General features: G+C 35.4%; 1 protein-coding gene across 1 annotated transcript in view; it reads left to right on the forward strand.

Annotated features, from left to right (window-relative positions):
• Window positions 1–12358, forward strand: part of TRHDE (thyrotropin releasing hormone degrading enzyme) — a 335250-nt gene that overhangs the window by 168561 nt on the left and 154331 nt on the right. The window lies entirely within an intron of this gene.

Consider the following 12358-nt stretch of genomic DNA (forward strand, 5'->3'; position numbering starts at 1 on the left):
TACTTTCCATCTGATACCTAATTCAGCCTGAATGGGACATGATGTTCATTTTTCTTCACGACATTGAGCGACTTGATGCTATTTCAAATGGTAAATCTATGAGGTTGAATGATAGAAGGATAAAATCTTTTAGTAATAAGCTAAGAACTAAATTGATAAGTTTCTATTTTAGTGTCCTTAAAGGCAACTTAGCTTTGAGTTAGTGTCAAAATTTAGGTAAGTAACACAGTGTCACATGTTTTCTATTTCTATAACTGTGCTATTTTTAACTATTTTCTTTCCTTTGCTCTCTGCTTTCATTACCCCAAACACCATCAGAGATTTCCCTAGGAACCTTTAAAATTCATAGTGAGTTTTAGTATTGCCTCTTTATACTACTAGCTCTGAAAATTTGTTCATTGTTTAGAGGTCTGTTAGTATCAGGTAATACTTTGTATCACAAAAAGAAGTGATTAAAAAAATCAACGACTATTGGGCTTCAGTGAGTTTTTTCTCAGGAGCTTCCACAAATATTTGATTTTACATGAAATTAATGCTAGACAGTTTTAAGCTAAAAATCTAACACTGGTTCCTTTGAATTATATGCTTGCTTTATTTTTTAATTGTATATTGTGTGTACTATTAGTATAGTGTATGCTAGGAGGAAGGGGTTTTAAGGCACAATGAATCTTTGTTTTCACTTTACCAAACTGTATAAATAATTTTTTTTAGAGGTAACCACCTTATACTCAGGCTGTCTAAAGTGCATATGAATTTGGAAATATGTTTTACTGACAACTCCAAGTTTCAAGAGTTAGGAATGCTCATTTATAAGCAGTACTATTTTCATACTCTCTTCTGCTAGAAATGTGAATCTGTCAATTAAAGAGTGTCAAAGAGCTATCTAAACTTCTAAGATGACTCCCAGCTACGTCAGACTTTTGGAACAAGAAAAACTCCTAGATTCCACCCTGGCAAATACCACTCATTAAATAGTGGGTTAATGAGAACCCTAACAGAGTATTGTTTTGTTCCCCCTTCAGGTGATGATGCTAACATACACAATATGCTTAGTGTTATATAATTCACTTTGAAAGATTTGTTGAGAATGATATTGAATGGTAAGCCAGCATTCTTTGAAATCATTAACTAATATTTAATGATGAGTGTATAATATCTGTGTTTTATAAATATACCTATGATATTATAGACATTATTGACTCTTGCCTCCATTTTGTATGTAACGCTACTCCCAAATGTTATAATGTCACACTTTCACCGTCTTATGATAGCGCCTGTTAGTATCTTTTGTGGTCCCTGCTCCATTCACCCCTTCTTCTGCCTGTTTCTTAATCTCAGTGCTCCTCAGACATCTTCTTAGCCCTATTCTATGCTAAACATTGGTCATAGTCTATGATATACATATTGATGACTTCTTAAATCTGTTCCACCAGCTCAGACCTCTCCCTAACATGTTAGAACTCTGTAATCAACCTCTTAATAGGTATCTCTATTTGGATGTCCCAGAAGCAACTCAAACTCAGCATTCCAAAACAAGATTTGTCACTATATGCTTCAGCCATATTGATCTTATTTTTGTCTACTGAAAGTACCATGTTCTCTCATACTTGTTTGCACATACCCTTAGCCTGAAATGTATTTTCCCTCCAGCTAACTGCTATTTATTTAACAGATCTCATAATTGACTTTCTCCAAGAAGCCTTTCCTCATTCTTATGTTAAGATTTGGGACCTCTTTTATATAGTAATAATGACAATAATATAGTAATATTATTATAGTAACAGTATATAATATAGTAATATATTATTATATATTACTAATATATATTACTAATATGTTTTAATAATATAGTAATATATTATTATATAGTAATCATTATCAATATAGTGATATATTATTAATATACTTAATATAGTAACATATTAACAATACATTTATTATATATTATTAATATATCAATATAGTGATATAGTAATAATATATTTAATAATATAGAAATATGTTATTACATATAGTAATTGTTATTAATATAGTAATATATTATTATAATATAAGGGATTTTTTGTACCCATATATAAAATATAACATAGCATTATATAGTACCATAGTACATATAGCAATATTTTAATTTAGTATAGTAATATAGCAAATTTATCAATATAGTAATAATAATAAAGATAACGATAATGATCATAATGATATTCTATTAGTTTCTTATTGATATTATGACTAATTATCACATCTTTTGTGGCTTAAAATAACACAAAATTATTATTTTATGGTTTTATACATTGGCAGTTTGACACTGCTTTCACTAGAAGCTTTAAGGAAGAACCCATAATTTTTTTTTTGCCTTTTTTAGTTTCTAGAGGCTGCCTGCGTTCCTTGGCTCATGGCCCGCTTCCATCTTCTAAGCCAGCAATGGCCTCCAGAGTATTTCTCACATTATATCACACTGACACGGACTCTTCTGCTTCCTGGTTTTACTTTTCTGGACCCTTGTGATTATATTAGGTCCACCTGGATATCCAGTATATACTTCCATTTTTAAGTCAGATGAATAGCAATCTTAATTTCATTTGTGACCTTACGTGTTCTTTGCCAAGTAATCTAATATATTCACAGGTCTGAGAATGAGAGCATGGACATCTTCGGAGAGGCATTTTTCTATCTACCACAATAACTAATAGCTATTGAGCATTTACCACTTGCTAGGTACTGTTCTAAGCACCTCACAGGTATAAACTCACAGTTGTCAAGAACTGTGAAGGGTCTGAGATTTTACGTTATCCTATTTGCAAATTTGACAAGTCAGTCTGCCATTGTTTCATGTATGTTGGCAGATGACACAAAACTCCTAGATTAGAGACAAAGGATTTTATTGTTCTAGCTATAGCAGTAGCTAGAATATCAGCATTATTTTATGTGTGCTAGTTCTCTAAGCCTCAATTCCCAATAGCAATGCAAAGAGATCCAGGCAATACCTACATATGCAATTGATTACATTACATATGAAGACCCCCAAGCCTGGGGAATTGAATTCTTTTATTAATGATGGTATGTAGGACTGTCTTTTGCATGGGAAAGGATACTATCTCTATTTTTGCTATGCAGATATCTTTATAAAGATAGTATGGAACAAAAAGCACTCAGTGTCTATGTTCATAAGACACAGAAATATGAGTGACCCTTGAGAATTATGTTCCAACAATAGCCCCAGTAGTAACCCTGTAAAATAGTTGTAGTTACAATCATCTTTATTTTACAGGTAAGGAAAATGAGGGGCATAAATGATAAGTAATGTGCCCCATTAAGTAGCAGAATTGAGTTTTGAACTAGGCTGCCTAGCTTCAGAGCCCATGTTCTTAATCTCTGCTCCGTGCTGCACTCATTATGCTATGTACTCATTGTAGCATATGCACTATACTGCACTTTCCTTTATGTATATCTATAATATACATACTTTTTAACTTGTTTGTATTCCCCGTTAGTTTTTAAGCTCCAAGAGAGTTTAATGAGACTATATCTTTATTGTTCAAGGTTTATATATCAAGTGCTCAGATCAGTCTGGCCTATATTAGGCCTAAAATGAATAAGTATTTCAGAAATGAATGAAAATATATTATAAATGAAACTTTAATAGAGAGGAACCTTTACTTTCACCTTACATTCTTTTAGATAACAGTAAGTCTTTATTAACAAGCATCAATCAACTCAGCCTGTCACCAAATGTTGAGGACAGAGGTCATTCGGTGTGTTTTCTATGTTTATACCTAAACATGTCCATTAAAGCAAAGGCTGTGAGTTTTAAAAATGCTCAAAAGAAGATGCAAAATATGAAGGTGGAAATTAAAGTAGAGCTAATTTAAAAAAATTAAATGGGTGAGAAAATGTGCATATGGGATAAGTCATTTGGCATAAAAATTCTTTTTCATAGAAAAAGGGAATTAGGCAACACGTAAAAAGTGCTCCTCTTTTGCAATTGACAGTAATCAGTAAGTGTTGAGGAAAAGTGATTGCAGAAATAAAAAACAAAGCAAAACAAACTTTTGAGTATGTGGCAGGACGATCAGCAAAAACTGTGACTGCATATTGTGGCCTAATGCTAATTCAGGAAAACGCTAGGCATTTAAGAACTTAAATGCTAGGCTTGTGAATACAAGTGGTACTGATGAAAATTCTGTTATCAGCCAAAATGTGTAGCTGAAACTAGTCTTTTTTTTTGATAGAGATGCCCAAATAGAAAGTCCATCAAAAGAAAAGTGTGTTTTGTTTTAAAACATTGAAGGACTGATTGACTTTTAAATTTGGTGGAAATGTATCTAGGGATAGTAAAGCTTAAACTCCTCTTTTAGACGAACTTTAAAAACAGCCTAAACAGTTTGTGATTAAAAACTGTAGAAATATGCATTTGAAAGGAAGAAAAGGTTGATTGTTCTCATAAATACCAATAATGGCTGACTTCTATGAATCTTGTTAATACTTCTATTTCAAATGCAATTTATATTTCTACTAGCTGCATATGGTAACTGTCAGAGCAAGAAGTTTTATTTTTTATTCTTAAGCATAACTGTATATGTAAATAGTATCTTGACTGTAAGATAAGACAGTAAGTGACAGTAATGGCATCCTTAAAATACAACTTTTTTTTTTAACCTGTTATACCTTTAAAATTTATTTAGTGTCCCTAAATGATAATGAGCATGCCCTGTGATTTTTTTTACTCATTCTTCAGTAGGTCCTATGTTGCATTATGTCATAAAATAATATTTCAATTAAGAAATCAAAGTGCCTAATATAACATACTAACCAATACTTAATCTTCATTCAAAGATAAGATTCTTTCTTTCTCAAGCTAAAGCCTGTGATGCATTCACTTCCCCCAGGTGGGGATGAACTAAAAAGATCCCAAATTTTCATAACATTATTTTGTGCTTAGGACTAAGTACTTTACATGGACTATCTCATTTAATCTTCACAACCTGTGAGGAAGGTATCATCAATATCTCCATTTATCAATGAGGAAATGGAAACTGAGAGACCGAACAAATTTTTCAAGGTCCCACAAATCGTTTTAGACCTGGATTTGTATCCAGACAATGTGGACTTCAAAGCTTCAACTTTTAACTATTATGTCTGGAGAGGCTTTTCCTCTGCCAGGACGGCCTGGGCAGCAGTGCTGAAAAGATAACTTAGATTGTCATTGAGATGCTTTTAGGGTAAAACTTGGATGACAGTGCTGAGGGTGAAATTTAAAGGATGAAGTGAGGTAGGAAATAAGTTCAAGTTAGGTCAAAAGCCTGGGGATTTGAGAGCAAGATGGATTTGGGGTGGAAGGACTGGGGCAAAGAGTTCAGAATGTGTCTGTGAATCTGAAGAGAGTGCTTCTGAGTGACACTTAGCAGAGGAGTAGGAAGGTGATTTAAAGGAGCAGCAGAGTACTTCCCATAGCAGAGAGTAAAACTGTGAAAATGATGACCAGAATGGCAAAATTTAGTTTTCTTTCCTAAGTGGATATTGGTAATGGTTACAAAACTTTTTAGCAAAACTAGTTGTGAGTTATATTCAGCATGACTTGTCATCACAAGGCAAACTATTCATTTATTTTGCAATTATATTTTGAATATCAGCCATGTGCTTGGCACTATCCTAGGCACTGGGATTACTGCAATTGAGATGAAAAATGACTCGCCTCATAGCTTAAGTTTGATCGAGTTGGTGTTTCAGTTTAGATGTTATCTCCTCAGAGAGGCTTTTCCTGGTCACTCAGTCTGAACTATCCTCCTGCCAACCCCATTACTCTTTAACATATCCTTGTGTTGTTTTCACCACATTCCTGATCCCAATCTCATATTACCTTGATTATTTATTTATCTGAGTATGTTTGGCTCCCTACCCAGCCCATCTCCCATCTACCCCAGAAACTGGAATATGAGTTCTGTGGGAGCAGGGTCCTTGTCAGTCTTCTCTGCTGGTGTAGAGTGAGGACTCAACAAGCTTTGTGAATGAATGAATGAATGAATGAATGAAATATACAGGAAAATAAGAAATATCAGCTATTCCCATGAGAAAACCTTATGGGTTTTTCCTCTTATGAAACCAAAAAGTCTAGGATTAATGTATGCATGACACTAGATTTTCTGAGCAGAAAATCTCACACCCAGCCAGGAACCAGTGTCGCTCTATAAGGAAAGTACCACATCCTCTGAGCATACTCAGGGCTTTGCAGCAGGCCTGTCTTTGCCTAGATGTGAAAGGACTGGTTACTGAGGTGATACTCTTAAGTTGTTGGGGATAATATTTCTTTCCTTGGTATTCAAATTCTTTTCTTCCAAGACTTTCTCTCCTTTTTCAGGCTCAAGGTTGAAGTGTGTGGCATTGGGTTTCTGATCTTAGCAGAGACTCTCTTATTAGTCTCATAATATTTAGATAAATGAATGACAAATTCAAAATAAATTGATAAGTTTGAGTGTGGACAACTTGAAGGCAGAAATTGGCTGGCAAAGAAATATTGCAGAGAAAAGCCGTGATTCTAGGGAGTCTGTCATAGGCAAAAGGGAAGGTGTCAAAGGAAAGCAATACAAGTATCTGAGGTCATATTTCAAATGTATCTCCTTTACTCCTTTTACTTTTAGACAGAGCATGGAGTATGAGCTTGATAATATGGCAGAGAACATCTGAGCTAGAGAATACCGGACTCTCACGCTAGAGCCAGGGATTGGAGGAGCCCACAGCTAGGGCAATGAATCTTATTCTGGATGATCTTCAAGCTGAGAATGTGACTGTATGACTAGTAGAGAGGGGAGGCCTCATAGTGCACATTTTTTTTTTTTCTGCTTGTGATTACTTAATAATGTGGAATTCATTAGTATATATTTCTAGTTTTCGAAGTTATATATCAGAACACTGCCACTAATGCTGGAGACTGGATTTCTGTTTGTATATCCATCCTATGAGGCCCCATTTGGTGAGTCTTTGGACCTTTCCATATGGTTTCAGGGTTCTTCCTAGCATGGTGTTGTCAGGCTAATGGGACATTTTTCATGATGGCTGACTTTCCCCAGAGTGCAAAAGAAGAAGCTGCAAGGCTTTCTGAAAGTTTAAGCCAGATTAAAGGAGAGAAGGCTATTCCAGAAGGAATAGTACATCGGTGGGTATCAAGTGACAGTCAGCTACAAAGGTGCTTAGATATTTTCCTCTGGAGCTCTAAGAGAGCTGTCTGGGCATGTGCGTGGTGACAGATGACATTGCAATGGGTGAGAACACTCAAAGAAAACTAGTAGAATGAATGAAAAAAAACCCACAGTTGGAAAGCCTAGGAACTTTGATTTTCAAAAGACAGAAGCTGACGAAAAATAAAACAAACAAAACAACAACAAAAAGAAAAGCTAATCTAAGAAGTAGAGGGGAAAATGTATATCCTGTTGTAACAGACCCTAATTGAAGTAAGATAATTCTCAGCAATGTCAAAAAAAAAAAAAAGGAGGACAGAGAGAAGCCTCCATTAGATTTTGTGATCTTAGGTATCAAGAGCCGTTTCAACATAGTGTTAAAAGTAGAAGGCAAATTATAGTGCATTGAAAGGAACAGGTAGAGAAAGTCAAATTTTTATGTTAATTTATGTAATCACATTCACTAGTGTTATATGAATATTTGCTATCTGCCTACAGTTTTTAGGACTGTAGTAATTAATTGGAAACAGACTACTATGCATAATTTTATCCAGGATTTTCTTTGAATTTCCAAGTAAATTAGATTCTGAAACCTTAGAGTTCTCTTACTTTTGTTTTCAAGGCATGTTAAAGAGATATGGTTGCACATTTTAATGGATATAGCCTCATGACAAACTTATTTTGCAAAAATTCAAATAATTTAATTCATTATGAATAAATCTTATCTTCTTTAAAGTTAAGCAAAGGAATATTTCAGTTATCGAAGGTGGTTTTAAAAACAGTTTCATTGAAGTATAGTGGCATGCAGTAAACTGCACATATTTAAAGTGTACCATTTGATGCTTTAAGATACGTGAACGCTCCTGAAATCATCACCCTGGTGAGCATTTCCATCACTGCCCCCCAAAATTTCCCGTTGCTATCTTTTTAACCCCTTTCATCTTTGTCTTCAGTCAACCACCAATCTGCTTTTTGATAGTATAGATTAGTTTTTGTATTTTCTAGAATTTGATAAACATGACATAAATCTTATGGCATGTATATTTTTTCTTCTTTTTTACTCAGTATGCATTTTTGGAATTCTCCCACGGTCTTGCATGTATCGATAGTTCATTTCTTTTCATTTTGAATAGTATTTTGTTGTATAGATATACCTGACTTTATCCATTCATCTTTTGATGGACATCTGATTTATTTCCAGTTTTGGGCTATTTGAAGTAAAATTATGAACATTGTGTACAAAATTATGAACATTGTGTACATGTAGATATGTATACTTCATTCAGGTATTCTTAAAGTATAAATCTATCACATGAGATTCCTTAAGTTATGAAGGTATAGAGCAGTGAGGTACAGTTAAAATATCTCTCAATAGCTGTTGCAAGAATATTCAGATTTCTTCAGTGCTTTGTTAAAAGGTTGTGTAGCCGCATAATCTAAATTCTTTTTAGTTTCTCTTTACTTTTCCCTTCTGCCACCTATAGGCATGATTCTCTATATCCACCATAATACATAGCTCTGTCTGAGAAGCTGACTCCTATTACTGAGCTCTGTGTTTTACTCTATTCTCAATTGCTTTATCTGCATCTGACTCTATTTTCTGATGAGTCTTTGTCTGGTTGATGTATATAGTCTTGTTACCCATGCCTGACTTTTGTACCCTAGGACCTCTGGAAACCAGTATGAAACCAGCTGCTTGCCTAGCCACCAATGTCTGACATCTTTGGTGCCAACCTTTAACTGTCCCCTGCTTATACTGCTAGTCAAGCTTTTGCTGTCTGATAACTACTTCCTAGGTGTACCTTTCTCTTTATTCCAAACTCTCAAACTTTGTATCTGGCCCCTGTCAGTGTCATTTGTGCCTCTCCAAATCCCAATGCATAGCCTGATTTGCTCACTTAATTTTGGGGACTTGACTACACTCGACTCTCAGAGAACTGCAGCAAACAGAAATGCCTCTGTTTTCTAACCAGCTTGATTCCAAAGGATTGTTCATAAGTTAACATGTTTCTACAAGTAAATGACATCAGATTTGTTACTGCTGTTGCCATCTGCTGGTGGCCGGCAGAGTTGACACAATGTTGTTCTGTTGCCTTGTTTGTTCATATTTAGGGAAGGTCTCAAGTTAAAATCTTAAGTAGAAGAATGTGTATTTGTTATCTACTTGCAATTTTTATGAATTCTCAGATCTACTTTTTCTCCATTATATTCTTCAGCGACACCTACCTCCTTTCTGTTTGTCTCATTTTCACCTTAGGCTTTTGTATTTGTTGTCCTTTCTTCAAACAGCAAGCTTCTACCATTTTTCACATCTTGGGTGAAATGTGATTACCCGAGAGAGGCCTACCTTGATCATACTACACCCACCCAATCCCACTGGTCAATCACTGTCTTCCTCTGTTATAATTTCTTTATAGAATTTATCATTTACTAAATTTCTTTCATTCATTTATTACTTGTTAATTGACCTCTTCCTCCTATATACACCCACATATTAACACAGGTGCCATGAGAGCAGGGAACAAGGTGCTTGAAGAACAAAACAATGCTTGTATTGAGCCAAGGAGATGCTCAATTAACACTTGTATAAATAAATACATATAGAACCTCTGTCTGCCTTTTGAAATCTTATTTATCTTTTAAGTCCAACTCAAATACTATCTCTTTCAAGAACCTCTCCAACCAGATTTGTTTTCTCTCTCTTTCACTGCAGTTTTGATTCTTTTTTTTCTCGTATTAAGCTGTCATATCTCCATTCTTAGTGTAAAATGTAGTGGATACAAGGGCCATACCTGACTTATTTTAATATATATTTCAAACTTAAGGACACAGCAAATATTGATATTTGTTGAAGTCATGAATAAAATCAACCATATTGTGAAACTTGATTATTTAATTAATTAATTTATTTAAATTTATTTGTTTATTTTTTTTTTTATGGTGACATTGGTTAACAAAATCTGGTAAGTTTCAGCTGTACACTTTAACAGTATATATATATGCCTTGCTACATATATATATGTAGCCTTGCTATATATATAATTTACATTGTGTGTTCACCTCCCATAGTTAGATTTCTTTCTGTCATCACATATTTGACCCCTTTACCCCATCTACCTCTCTCCTCCCCCCTCCCCCCATCTCTTACTCTCTAGAAACCTCTAGTTCATTGTCCAGGTCCATGAGCCTCTGTTTGTCCTGTTCATTTGTTTTTTTTAGGTTTATATCTCACATATAAGTTATATCATGTGATTTTTAACTTTTTCTGTCTGGCTTATTTTGCTTAGCATGATTATCTCATGAAATATTTAAGGCATACAAAAAAGAATCAATAATATTATAAATCATGCCCATGTACCCATCTCCTGCTTTAGAAATTAATATTGAAGACATATTTGAAATTCCTTGTGTGACCATCTGTGATATTGTGATTTATAAACAATATATAGTTGGTAATTTCTTAAATATATTTCCTTCCTGGTTTCTAGATCACAGCTCCCCCAGCCCTTGGAATTTGCTAAGTGATAAGAGCTATAAAGTTGTTTTTTACGTTAATGACGTTACTTTTGGAATTCACCTGAGGATGGGGCTGGTTGCCAGGGGAGCCAACTCTGTGATTAGAGGGTCGGAACTTTCAGTCCCACCCCCTGACCTCCTGGGAGGAGAGAGGGGCTGGAGATTGAATTTAATTGCCAATGGCCAATGATTTAATCAGTCGTGCAGTATGTAATGTAGCCTCCATAAAAACCCAAAGGTCAGGGTTCAGAGAACTTTTGGGTGGGGAAACACTTGGAGCTTTGGGGAGAGTGATGGGCCTGGAGAGAGCATGGAAACTCTTGTGCTTTTCCCCATTCCTTGCCCTATGCATCTCCTCTATCTGGTTGTTCCTGACTTATATCCTTTTATAATAAACTGATGATCTAGTAAAGTAAATGCTTCTCTGAGTCTTGTGAGCCACTCTAACAAATTAATCAAATCCAAAGAGAGGCCATGAAGACCTCTGAATTATATAGCCAGTCAGTCAGAAGTACAGGTAACCTGATTTTGTGACTGGCATCTGATGTAGCAGGGTGCGTGTGGGGAGTTGGGGAGGAGTCTTGTAGGATTGAGACTTTAACTCGTGGAATCTGATACTATCCTTGCACTGATAGTGTCAGAATTGAGTTGAATTCTCAGACACCTGGTTGGTACCTCACTATTGCCTGTTGGTGACGTGGGAACCCCCATGCCTCCAAGTTGAAATTTGGTCCAGAAACCTAAAAGACTATCCCTCATCCCTTTCTCTTCCTTTCTTTCCTGAAGCAATTATGATTCTGAATTTGGTGTTTACTATTCGAATATGCGTGTGATTCGAATATGTGCTATACTATTACTATGTGGGTATATATATATGTATGTGTATTTATTTACAACAAATGGTATTATTTTGTTTGTTTTTAAGTAGTATATGGTTAAGGGTCATTTTACACCTTGATTGTTCTGTCAACATTGACACACGTAGTGTTAGTAACACACGTAGTGGTAGTAACATCAGTTATTTCAATCACTGCATAATATTCTTTTATATAACTATTTCACATTTTCCTTGCTCATTATCTTGATGAAAGGCATTTAGTTTTCCATTTTCACTCTTACAGACAATACTGCAGTAAACATTCTTGTACCAAGTTTTTTCTTGGCATCCTAGGGAGTTACTCCAGGATTTATATTGGGAACTGGAACTTCTAGGTCAAAGACTGCATGCATTATGTCATTGCGTAAGAGCAAGGCACTGAGCTAGGCTGCCTGGGTTCGAATCACTACTCTGCTACTTGCTACCTTTCTCAGGAAGCAATGAGCACCAGCTATTTTCAGCCCTTCTCATGAGCATGCATGTCCTACTTCGACCCCTGGCATCAAGCAGTCAGCTTGGCTTAAGTCTCTGGCTGTGTCACATCCTGCTGGAGCCAATTCCCAGCTGTGACAGCCTGCTGCTGGAGCCAGAACCCAGCAGGCCTGTGGCTTCATACGCAATTACTACTTTGCATTTCTGTACCAATTCTGGTCTATGGAAAGAGGTTTATTTTCAAGCCTGGAGAAATTTTCTTACTTTTGCCTTTTAATATTTTATGTATCATCACTCTGTGTTTGGAGGAGAGGGAGTACATCAAAGCGTGAACTTATTGTCACCCTAACCAGAAGTTGAT

The sequence above is a fragment of the Pteropus medius genome, unplaced genomic scaffold, assembly GCF_902729225.1.
Source record: "Pteropus medius unplaced genomic scaffold, Ma_sr-lr_union100, whole genome shotgun sequence".
In the NCBI taxonomy this organism is placed as follows: Eukaryota; Metazoa; Chordata; class Mammalia; order Chiroptera; family Pteropodidae; genus Pteropus; species Pteropus medius.